The sequence below is a fragment of the Haliaeetus leucocephalus genome, unplaced genomic scaffold (genome assembly GCF_000737465.1).
Source record: "Haliaeetus leucocephalus isolate CR32 unplaced genomic scaffold, Haliaeetus_leucocephalus-4.0 Scaffold932, whole genome shotgun sequence".
Classification (NCBI taxonomy): domain Eukaryota; kingdom Metazoa; phylum Chordata; class Aves; order Accipitriformes; family Accipitridae; genus Haliaeetus; species Haliaeetus leucocephalus.
This window is the reverse complement of record NW_010973368.1, coordinates 6,504,937-6,518,195: the sequence shown is the minus strand read 5'-3', so window position 1 is coordinate 6,518,195 and position 13,259 is coordinate 6,504,937.

Below are 13,259 nucleotides of genomic sequence, written 5' to 3'. Positions count from 1 at the left end.
CTCCAGTTTTCTCGCTGGCTGGGCATCAGAAGCTGAAAAATCCTTGACTTTAGACTAGACACTACTGAGCAACAACTGAAAACATCAGCATTATCAACATTCTTCTCATACTGAACCCAAAACCTAGCACTGTACCAGCTGCCAGGAAGACAGTTAACTCTATCCCAGCTGAAACCAGGACATGAGGTCTGATGCATGGATTGCTGATGGATAAAAGTATGCCCAACCCACTTTACTGAAGGTGAAGCAATTTTTGAGGTAAAGTGCCTGTTGGTAAATAAATTGTGCTTTAAGAGTCTCAGCTGAGAAGTAATACACGGAAAAATAACGTCCTCTTTTTTTCCTAAGGAATTTGTAAAAATCTGGACATTGATTGCTCTTACCATTTTATGTATTTATACATATTTTTCCTCACTTGCAACTCAGAAATCTAAAGAATGTTTCCTTAAAACAGTATCACTACTGCCTTATAGTGTTAGAAAACTAAGGATAAGCAGTCTGAACTCCCTTATTATTACATCAAGTATTGAATCGATTTTTGTAGAGTGCAGAACAGAAATGTCTACTAGGTGAATAATTTTGGCTTTAAGACTTTAAATATGCTCAGTGCTTAGTATATTTGCCTTTGGCCATGTGACTGGGTTTTCAGCAGACTTTTATATCCTTTTTTTAAATTTTCTAAAAGGGCTGGGGGAACAGAAGGGAAGAAGTCAAACCACAAAAAAACAGAGGAATTTTTAATGAGTAGGCTTACGGACTCCAAAGCCAGTAAATTCTTTCTTAAATTTATCCTCTTGGCATGGCAGTCCAGATAGCATGTAATATTTGTCTCTCTTCCACCTTTGATAGAGGTTCATATTACAAAGTGAATTTTGTTTCCTTTTTACTGAAGGCTAAAGTTCCATTCATGACATTATATGAAACTGTCCCTTTGTGGTTTAAGAAATAATATTTTTTCCATATTGGCCTGGTGTAATAGTCCTCTGATCAGTTTCAGTTTTTAAAGTGGAAAACCAGATAATTTTTTAATAAAATATTTTGTATATTTCAGATCTTAAGAATTGCTCTCCCTTCTGGTAATCAGATTTTTTTAGTACTTTACCCCTTTAATGACCTGTTCCTCGATTCTTGCCCAAAGCAATAGTTTTCAATAGTCAAAAAATGTGGTATCAAACCTAAAAATGATGGTTTGTTTCTTTGTTCTGTTCAGCATTTGGTAAATCAGGCAAATTTGTATGTATGTACAAAGTACATACAGATTTAACAAGCTAGTATCAGGCATCTGTGGGTTTTTAATGCTGTCCTGAAATACAGTGGTTCAATATTGTACTTTCAGAAATGCACTGGCCCTTTATTTCAGCATCAAATAATTGTCACTTGACTAACCTTTAAATTTTATGCCCTTCAATTCCTTAATGTTTTACAGCAGACTTAAGAGCACTTATTTTTAATTACTTTTGAGGTGGTATTTACTAAATTTTCAAAATTATTTTTTAATTATGTAATTATGCCATCCTAAGAAGAAACATCAAAATAAAAATAAAACTTAGTCCAGGATAAGAAATAAAATTTTACAGTGTAAACTAAGGCAATTTTCTTACATTTACTTCTCAAATTTTTGATGGCAGCCCATCTTCCGTGATGGTGATAGTACTCATTGGATATTCAAACCTCAGCCACATTTTTACTTGCTATGCCACCAAAGTAAATAAAGAAGATATATTAAAATTCCTTAGAACAAAGAAAATACTATTCTAAAATACACTTTTGAGCTAAGGAATCTGCATATCAGTTCATCTCTGGTTTACAAGGCATAGTCTCTGCACTGTGTAGCACTGAATGGATTTTTCATGAATGAAAGTGCCAGTATGACCCTGAAAGTAAACAAGTAGGTATTTTTGTAACACTGATACCATTTTTATGGCTAAAAATTAGTAATATGAAACCTGAATACATTCTCATATCTACAACATGCAGAAGAATTTATTCATAAATTCATGCGGGACTGCTTGTTACAATTGAATTTTACCATGGCTCTGTTAAACTCTTCATGTTCAAAGAGTGTTAGTAATATATTTATCTCTCTCTCTAAGCCCTGTCTTCAATTCACAGAAGTAATTGATACTGAAGTTAATGTGAGCTACAGGCCAATATCTGGGGATGCAGCCTTGTCAAAAATGGATATGCAGGAGGACATCACACAAATTCCTGTGTTTTTGATCTAATTGTAGAATTTAGAAGCAGATGTAGAGGAAAACTAGTAGTGGGAGGAATGGAAAGCAGCTGATGATTAAATTAAAATTACAGAACACTTTTTTTCTTGATGTCTTAATTTAAAAACTGCTTTAGAGCTAGTATTTACACCTAAATAACAGTGATCCCTAAATAAGATTCCATCTTGGATAATTTTTTTTTTTTACATACTAAAATACTTTCTACTCTAGCACAACTCATCTCAAGTCTTTTCAGTAAGCATGTCTAGGCATTTGTGAGTATGAACTGTTTTGCTTTTCTATGTAAAGGGCTAAATTAGATTTTAAATCTGAAGAATATTTTAGTGCTGCATACAGAAGTACAGCAAAGCAGAATCTGATAACCTCGGTCTTTCAAAAATCTGTAAACTACTGCCTCTGGGAACGTTGACAACAAAAATGAAAGATTGCTGTGGTTAAAATACAGCAACATCCAGCATTTATCATTTGTGCTAACAACAATAGCTCTCAATGTTGAAGCTGAAGTTGCACATCTGCCATTTCTCAGGCTGTAAGAATGAGATCTTGTTTTCTCTTGCCTTAATAGTGGCAAAATCTGTAATATCATGAGCCTTAAGAAAATATGCAGTGATGATATTTTTAAAATTTCTAGTCATTTTATTTAGGTATCTACTTGGTGCTTTTTGGAGCTAAATATTTTTGGAACCTGATTGTTAACATGTTTTCATTAAAGTATTACCTTTAAATACGAGAACTGCATAAAGACATCTCTTTTAGGAGAATTGTGCTCTCTTTATTTAGGGACATGGCTCCTTAATAGGTGTATTGCTTGAATAAGTACAGCAATTGTTTCTGAATTGTCTGTTATTTTCATCTGTCTTCAGACCAGAGTTGTTTTGATCTTAGACTGCTTTTCTCATCTGCCATCTACAGTGCACTAGTACGTCGGAAGACCCCATTTTAATAATTTTGGTAGTTGATATGCCCAGGGAATGACATTAATTTTGAAGGCAGTTGTTTCTTATAACACGATCTCTTTTCATATGAATTCTGCCACTCTGATTTGTTTACTAAAATAAAACCTACTTGGTAAACTGACTAACATCGGATCACATGCTGCGTAGTTTTAAAGATTATCCCACAGGCAAAAGTAAATGTGTCTTACTATGTTTGTTTAGATTTTCTAAATGCTACCATTCATTCTGCTATCAGTTTGTAGAGGAAAATAGTAAAGGATAGACTTTGCTACAATAACCCTGAAATATTATTGATTCCAGGCAGAAAAAGAGGCTACAACTAATTTAGATCTGCCTAAGTGCTTAGTCTAGAACCTAAAAACCCCTCACATTACAAAGTGTATTTCTTCAGTGTGTCAGTATCAAATTACCCTCAGCAGAAACAGTTGCTGACATCTAAAATATTTCTGAGAAGCAATACTGAAAATTGCTAAAGATGATCATAGAATCATAGAATCGTTTAGGTTGGAAAAGAACTTTAAGATCATCAAGTCCAACTGATGACACAGTATCATTCTGCAAATGTGGATTTCTGTGTCACATTGTTAAACAAGCATTGAACTGGGAAGCCAGCCCAATTTATGTTCTGGCATTAGGCTCTTCACAGAAACCACCAGTGACCCACTTTTGTACTTAGTGTGGAAAATGATGAAGATGAGCTGTGTTTTACTGCTGGCCAAAAGAGCAGTTTGCATCTGTGGCATAAGCTATTTTGTGTATGGAGCTCGATGAGTGCACCATTTTTAATGAGGCTTTCACTGCTGTGTGCAGCACTGACAACACAATCTCATCCAAACAGCTGCAACCATGAAGACATCATGTAGCTGGCAGAATTTTTGTTATATGTTTTGACTAACAGAATGTCAATAAGTCCATCAGAAACCATGGAGGTTTTTGTTTTGTCTTCACTGGAGAGGTCTCCAGTGCAGTCATAAAGCTAGAAAATGCAGAAACCTTAGTCAGTGTGAGCTACATCAGTGGTGAGGCTCACTAGCCGTGAATGTTGTCTGTTGATTGATTAGAGGTCTGTAAGATTAACAAAAGCCTAATCAACAAAGTTTAAAAAAAAAAGTGGGAAAATTTATTATTTGGTAGATAAAAAAACCTCTGTTGAAATGGAAAAATCAGGTATCAGTCACGAAACACTTCCTTTTTCCAGAATGCGAGTAATTTCTTAAACTTCACTAGAGTCACAGCTTTTTATAGACTGTCTTTGAAGCCCCTGAATAGATTAATCAGCAGACATCAATCCCACTTTGTGTCATCTCTTATTGTGAAAGAATTGCTCGCTTTGATTTAGACTTAATTATGTCCATACTTTGGGAAATTTTGTTATGTGTACTGTGCACTGAATCTTAGGCTTGAAATAATCCATTGGTGATAGCTGATGTGCTACGTATGGCGTGCTGGCTGATACAATATATTTTAACAAATAAGTCAGATGTCCAAATTTGAGCCTTGGTATTACATTACCAGAAGAAAGTGACAAATAGATAAACATTTAGAGAGCAGGTAAGAGTGTCCATTCAGTGTATTACTGTGGTTTTGAAGGTGAATCACTTCTGAAGCTGAAATTTCTATATATGCTTATTAGCAAATGCTGATTTTTTAAATTTTTTCTTTCCTTGGAGAGTGTGACAAAAAAATATGTTAGTCACTTTTGAGTTCTGGAACATGTTTTGTCATTATATGCTGCCAGTTTCTATTTAATTTGGGGATAACTAAAAAAGCAGCTAATTCTGATACCTCATTACAAGCACTCTTAATTAATTTGGTTGATGCATGAGTCATTTGCCTCCAGATCTTTTGGTTTCATTTAATTTGAATAAATTACAATGTTTTTTACATTTAGTATTCTAAATCTGGAACAAAATTAGTCTTGTGCTCTACCATTTAGGTTGGGAAATTTTAAAACTAAGATTGTCCAAGCATCTTATACATGTGACACTGAACATATTACATCACATTTCCGAGTCTACTGTTGCCACTGCAGTACACTGTGAAGTGACCGTAAAGAATCTGCAGAATTTCAACGAATTACACAAATGCAGGATGTCTGTATACTGGTGTGATGTCAGAAAGGTTGGTTTCATACCTCTAAACCTTGTTGTACCTGTTAATGTAATGGAGATAGGCATAGTGGAATGAAATTCCTCAACATGCAATTATTTCCTGACATAAAGACCTTGAAAGGCCTTTGCCAGTAGTTAAGCAAGGAGTCGAGTTCCTGATTTAATAGAAAAGGCTCCCTGACCACATTCCCATATAAGCTCAACTCTCAGCAGGGTATTAGGGACATCTGTGTGAAAAAATGTATATCTGTCTTTTCTTTGTTAAGTTTTCATCTTGTTTATCCTCCTTTCTCATGAGTTTGATTCTGTGTGTACGTATAAACATGCTGCTGCTTTTTGTTCCTGTAAAATGCACCAGAAAAGGCAGCACGTTGAAGCTGACATTGCTGTGGTAACCAGAGCTGTTGCAGTTTCCATCAAACTTGATTTCTAAATGTAAAGGTGTGTTCAGACTTTTAATAGCTATGCGGATGTCATGTATACTCCTGTTCACATAATTACATATCTTTCTTATAGACATAGACATACATAAACATATTCATACACTGTAAAAATTTACTGGTCAAAAAGAAAATTAATCCTTTGTGCTTGGAAATCCTGACTACACCAAAGCTAGCAGAGGCCTGGTCTCTAAGACCAGTGGAGTTACAATTTCATGCTAAGTTTGAGAAAAGGAGGGAGAAATTTTGGAGGTCTGCAAGTCTACAGCATGTGCTGGTCTGCTGAGCAACAAATACTTACTGAAAAATCCATGATCTTATAAAAATAATTCATACAAAACTGTAAACATTTGGAATCATTTAGCACTATCTCATTTTTCTACTTTAGTTTTTTTTTCAAAATCTGAGAAATGGGATTTTGAGTTCATTTGGGTTCTTGTATAAGTATTTTTATTTTTTAAGAAGACTAAACCAAATTTAGTTATATAATGAAAATGGCTGTACTCCTAAATGGCATCAATACAAGCTTATGAAATTTGCAAAATTTGGAAATATTACAGCTCTTCGTTCCACTGCAATGTGGGCTACTACAGCTTTTTCAAAATAATGAAACCTTCTCAAAGGAGAGAGAGTTCACCTGTTAAGGTGTATCAATTGTATCTCACACTCACTGCTAAATGTTTTGTTTCACATCAATTTATCAGTTTTTCAACAAAATCTAGTCATTCATTAAGTACCTAAAATGGGAATTTTCATATGTGTAGGTAGAAGCTAATTATACCTTACATTCAAATACCAACACTATTGATAGACTTTTTTTTTTAACAAAAGACCCACAAAATAAAACCAGTTTTGACTATTTGTTAGACATTTTCTAACAAATCTTTTTATTTTGTCCTATGATATTTTTGTTCCAACATAGCTTCCCAAGGTGTTTGCATTCCAGTTTTTCCATTATCTGCCAGCTTGAGGGGGGAAAAACAACTTAGCTGTCTTGAGAACTACATAATGAATTAAAAAAATATAGAATCATAGAATCATTTAGGTTGGAAAAGACCCTGTTGGATCAGCAAGTCCAACCAAACTACTGCTTGACTATTACTTTCTGTGAATCACATGGATGCACATAAAACTAAGTCTACAATTTGCATTTTCAGAACCCCTCTTGCAGGTTTAGGAACAAGGCATTGTAGAAGTATAAAAGGAGAAGCTTGTTACCATGTTATTCCGAAGCACAGGTCCTCATCAACCCGTGAAGTTTATGATACTCAGTTACATGCATGAGGTTGGACTCATGTGTCACACCAGTTTTATTGTTGTGTGGCTGCATTGACTTCAGAATGCCTATGCCTGATTTATACCAATATGAAGCCAGAATCAAACCTCGTGTATAATTACCAATCAGAATACTAAGTGCTGGGATCATGTCAAGTGATTACAGTATGAAGTATATGAAAGCTGTCTATTGTGCTGTGAGTATGTTGCTGCAAACTGATAGCTTGACACAGAGTCTGCAGGTATGTTTAAGTTTGGTTAAGGCTCTACCTGGAAAGTTCATATGTTAATTTAATGACAACATTTGTACCTACTTTCTGCAATCAGAATATAAATGTTAGCCAATGAGGCAGTAACAAAAATATCAAACTTCATTACTTTTTGCTGACTTGGGACTTACTCCAAGCTATTCCTGAAAGCAAGGTCACAAGTGTTTATTGCATCTCAGGAGATAGTTAGTACCTTTGCAGGATCAAAGTTGCTAGCTGTGCTTGTAATTTAAAGTGTAACATGAAACGTTGTCATTTTTGTAACCTAACAAAATAAATTATTTTTCCAAGCAGTGCATAGCATCTGTATTCATTTGCTTAACACTGCCAAACTTTTGTAAAGACCTGTTTTATGTAATTGATCTTTTTTGTTATGTGTGAAATATAGATGTGTGATGTGGATTTATGTTGTCCGATTTTGCTTTTTAACTTGCCTCTAAGAACAATAGGCTCGGGGGGGGGGTTGTTTTCTTTCTTCTACTATAAAATTTGTTTAAAAACTAAGGTCACTAGTTTTGCAGTGAGAATCAGTAGTTTTCTTCAAAAGCGTGTCTTTAAGTCACTTTTTTAGGTAAAAGATTTGTTTACCACTATGGATGAAAAAAATAAATCTGGCAACATATTACAGTGTTACAATAGGGGTGGGTCTTCACATTGGCCATGAATCGCTGAGTGTTTCCAGAGGTGTCCTTAATGGGACAAGGTGGTTCTGCCTATAGCCTCTTACAGAGTGTGAACGAGATTCATTTGACTGAACTTGGGTTTGGACAGAACACATGCCTCCATCTAAATGAATCTGCCTTTGTAGTCAACAGAGTACCTGGGATCTGTGGCATCATTCATCTCACCTCAAAGTAAACAATGAGTTGTGGAGAACTGCTCTAACTATATTGACTTGATCTCCATTTATTAAAAAGGGAAACCCCACAGCTACGTTAGATGCATATGCCTGCATTATAGGCCCAAGTCAGGCGGGGTTCACGGTGTCCACTTGCAGGGTGGGGTCTATCCATGTGTGCTTCATCTGGATTTCAGGGTAAGTTCTTTATTACCTTAAATAAAAGGCACCACTGGAGTCAGTGGAATGGGTTGCAGTTAAACATGCAGAGGTTGAGCCATCTCAGTATTTAATGGAACAAAAATCAATGTTGCTGGAAAGTTCCACAGAGCTAAATTTCACGGAAAAGCAAAGCCTTGCATTATATTTTAAAATACAAAGTAAAACCAAGAATAAAATAATATGTGTTGCATGGTTCCATATAAAGAAGTTTTCTTATTCTGGTTTCTCAAGACAAGATGGCCAAACTACAGTTTCTTTATATCCTGAGAAATCACTCATTGAAAGCCTGTAATTATTTTACTAATTCAGTTCTCCTCAATTACATATTCCCTTGCCTTTTGGAGTTAAGAGGTTTTGCATGTCTTTTACATAGTTTTGTGATCTGTAGTTGTTTTATGGCAAACATCTTTTTCCCTTCTCAGACCGTTTTTTCACCGACCTTGGTGTCTGCAGAGTTGTTTCTTGCACATATTCTCACTCCTCTCTTCTGGCTGCTGTTGTGCAGCAGTTTTTTGTCCCCCTTCTTAAATCTGCTATCCCAGAGGCGCTACCACCGTCACTGATGGGCTTGGCCTTGGCCAGCGGCAGGGCCGTCCTGGAGCCGGCTGGCATTAGCTCTGTCGGACATGGGGGAAGCTTCCAGCAGCTTCTCACAGAAGCCACCCCTGTAGCCCCCCCGCTACCAAAACCTTGCCACACAAACCAATACACATCAGATGTTGGTTCTAATTTTACCTGTAAAACTAAGGTCAGTAAGGTTGAAAAAGCAGCTGATACTTAACAGCGTCCTGTAGCTATGTCAATAGAAGTCATGAACTTGCAAGTTTTCATACACACAAGCAGTACATGAACAGGAGTAGTCACTGATGCCACAGAAACAGCGTCAAGGACAAACTTTACTGTGAATGTTTTATATTTTATTGAAGCAGATATTTTACAGAAATATATTTTGAATACATTCTTACATTAAAAAAATATATTTAAAATGAACATTTAGTAACTGACATTAATTATATCTTTTCCTTGGTTGTAAAAAAGTGGTCTTTGGCTCCAGCTACTGCTAGCCCACTGCTAATCCCATTTTCTGGGATTTTAGGGGTGGGTTGGCCTAAAACATATGAAGTTGTAATAGCTCTCAGCTGAGATTATTAAAAAAAAGTGTAAGGATTTTGGCCATCACTTTTCTTGACAAACTTCTCGAGAGTTTTTGCCAGCTTCCATGATTTAACTTGGAAGTTCTAGCCAAATTCCAGTTTAATTTGTTACATACACTTTTTCTACCCTCTGGCATTTCACTGGGATATGGAATTCTTTCTTCATATCAATGTTGCATTTTTTTGCACTGCTGCTCTCTGTGGGAGAAAGGATAGATTAGTCCAAAAGTGATCAGGCCAGGGAAATACAGCAGAGAACCTGAGTTCTGTTATTATAGATAATAAAATCTATAATTGTATTTGTTGGTCCACATTTTTTAATCACATTGCTTACATATAAATTACATAGTCTTAACAATAGTAACAATGGGGAGAAAGACTTTCATGGAATCAGTTTGGGTTGGAAGGGATATTTAAAGGTCATCTAGTCCAAACCCCCTGCAATGAACAGGGACATCTTCAACTAGATCAGGCTGCTCAGAGCCCTGTTCAACCTGACCTTGAATGTTTCTAGGGCTGGGGCATCTACCACCTCTCTGGGCAACCTGTGCCAGTGTTTCACCACCCTCATTGTAAAAAGTTTCTTCCTTGTATCTAGTCTGAATCTACCCACTTTTAGTTTAAAACCATTACCCTTGTCCTATCACAACAGGCTCTACTAAAAAGTCTGTCCCCATCTTTCTTATAAGCCCCCTTTAAGTATTGACAGGCCACAATAAGGCCTCCCCAGAGCCTTCTCTTCTCCAGGCTAAACAATCCCAACTCTCCCAGCCTGTCCTCATAGGACAGGTGTTCCATCCCTCTGATCATTTTTGTGGCCCTCCTCTGGACCTGCTCCAACAGGTCCATGTCCTTCCTGTGCTGAGGGCTCCAGAGCTGGATGCAGTACTCCAGGGGGGTTCTCACCAGAGTGGAGTAGAGGAGGAGAATCCCCTCTCTTGACCTGCCACGTTTCTTTTGATGCAGCCCAGGATATGGTTGGCTTTCTGGGCTGTGAGCGTGTGTTGCTGACTCATGTCCAGCTTTTCATACACCAGTACCCCCAAGTCCTTCTCTGCAGGGCTGCTCTCAATCCCTTCAACCCCCAGCCTGTATTGATACTGGGAGTTGCCCTGACCCATGTGCAGGACCTTGCGCTTGGCCTCTTTGAACCTCATGAACTTCACATGGGCCCACTTCTTGAGCTTGTCCAGGTCCCTCTGGATGGCATCCCATCCCTCAGGTATGTCAACAGCACCACTCAGCTTGGTGGGGTCTGCAAATTTGAGAGGGTACACTCGATCCCACTGTCTATGTCATTGATGAAGATATTATACAGTACTGGTCCCAGTACGGGCCCCTGAGGGACACCACTCATCACTGATCTCCATCCGGACATTGAGCCATTGACCACTACTCTTTGAGTGCAACCATCCAGCCAATTCCTTATCTGCCAAAGAGTCCACCCATCAAATCCATATCTCTCCAATTTAGAGAGAAGGATGTTGTGGGGGACTGTGTCAAAGGCCTTACAGAAGTCCAGATAGATGATATTAGTGGCTCTTCCCTTGTCCACTGATGTAGTCACTCCATGATAGAAGGCTACTAGGTTGGTCAGGCAAGACTTGCCCTTAGTGAAGCCATGCTGGCTGCCTCAAATCACCTCCCTCTCCTCCATGTGCCTTAATATAGCTTCTAGGAGGATATGTTCCATGGTCTTCCCAGGCACAGATATGAGGCTGACAGGTCAGTAGTTCCTGGGGTCCTCCTTTCTACCCTTTTTAAAAATGGGTGTAATGTTTCCATTTTTCCAGTCACCAGGGACTTCACCTGACTGCCATGACTTTTCAAATGTCATGGAGAGTGCCTTGGCAACTACATCATCTAATTCCCTCAGGACTCTGGGATGCATCTTGTCAGGTCCCATAGTCTTAGGTATGTTCAGGTTCCTCAGGTGGTAACGAACCTGATCTTCTCATACGGTAGAAGGGACTTTGCTCCCCCAGTCCCTGTCTTGCAGTCTGTCTGCTCAAGGGGTGTGGGATGAGAGATTGCTAGTGAAGACTGAAGCAGAGAAGTTCTTGAGTACCTCAGCCTTCTTATCTGTTGTTACCAGTTTGCCAGTCATATTCATCAGGGGGGTTATGCTTTCTTTGACCTTTCTTTTCTGGCTGACATACCTACAGAAGCCCTTCTTATTCTTTGCATCCCTTGCCAACTTGAGCTCCAGCTGTGCCTTGGCCTTCCTGACCCCATCCCTACACAACCAGGCAACAGCCCTATACTCTTCCCAGGATACCTGTTCCTTTTCCACTGCCTGTGCATTTCCTTCTTGCTCATTAGCTTGACCAGCGGGTCTTGAGTCATCCATGCCCAGTCTCTTGCCTTCCTTTCCTGATTTCTTACACATGGGGATTGACAGCTCTTGCACTCTATGGAAAGTGTCCTTAAAGATCTGCCAGCTCTGTTCTGAGGGCAGTTTCCCAGGGGTCCTATTGACTAACTCCTTGAACAGCTGGAAGTTTGCTTTCCTAAAATTCAAGGTCCTTACTTTACTCTTCTCCTGTCCCATATCCCTCAGGACTGTGAACGCCACCAGTGCATGACAACTGCAGCCCAGGCTGCCTCCAATCTTGATGTCTCTGATTAGATCACTTGCGTTGGTGGCCAACAGGTCCAGTAATGCATCCCCTCTGGTAAGGCCGTCTATTACCTGGCTTAAGAAATTATCCTCAATGCAGTCCAGGAATCTCCTGGATTGCCTACAGCTTGCCGTGCTACTTTTCCAGCAGGTGTCGGGGTGGTTGAAGTCCCTAGCAAGATGAGAGCCTGCAAGTGCAATACCTCATGTAGCTGGAGTAAGAAGGTTTTGTCAATAGGCTCCCCTTGATTGGGCAGCCTGTAGTAGATACCAACCACAAGGTTCCCTTTGTTGCCTTGGACTCTAATTCTCACCCATAAGCTTTCAACCTGCTTGTGGCTATTCTTCAGAGACAGCTTTTCACAATCTATCCATTTCTTGATGTAGAAGGCAACCCCTCTGCACCTCCTTCCTCACCTGTCCCTTCTGAACAGCTTGTAGTCATCAATAGCCACATCCCAGCCATGGGATTCGTCCCACCAAGTTTCAGTAATGGCAACTAGGTCATAGCTTTCTAGCAGCACAGTGGCTTCCAAATCCTCCTGTTGCCCATCCTGCGTGCATTGGTGTAGAAGCACTTCAGCTGGACTGTCGGTTGTGACACCTTTTTAGAGGTGTCACCTTGATTCCTTTGAGGTATTTCACTGGTGTTTCCCTGTTGGCTCCTATTACCTCAGGAGCCCCTGGCTCATCTCTGTAAGACTTCAGGTGCACTCCAGTGTACCCAGCATGTCTCAGAGCAACAGGCTGAGGGACCTTGCTAGCACCTTGTCCCTCAAACCTTGGTATGTCATCCCATGGCTTGTCACGGGCGAGCCTGGTATTATCCCTGCCCCACTTCAAGTTTAGTTTAAAGCTCTGTCAGTCAGCCCTGCTAGCTCATGAGCAAAGACCCTCTTCCCCCTTTGAGAAAGATGAATCCCATCCAACACCAGCAGGCCTGGTGCCGTGTAGACCATCCCATTATTGAAACTCCCAAAATTCTGGCATTGACACCAGCCACACCAGAGTATTGCAGTTCCACTGTAAGGCACAGAGCCATAGGAAACCTGGCTTCATTAATTCCAGAACTGCTTGGATTTCTTACACCATTTTCCCTAAGATGAATTTGTAGTTGGTGACATGTAAGTATGAACATGT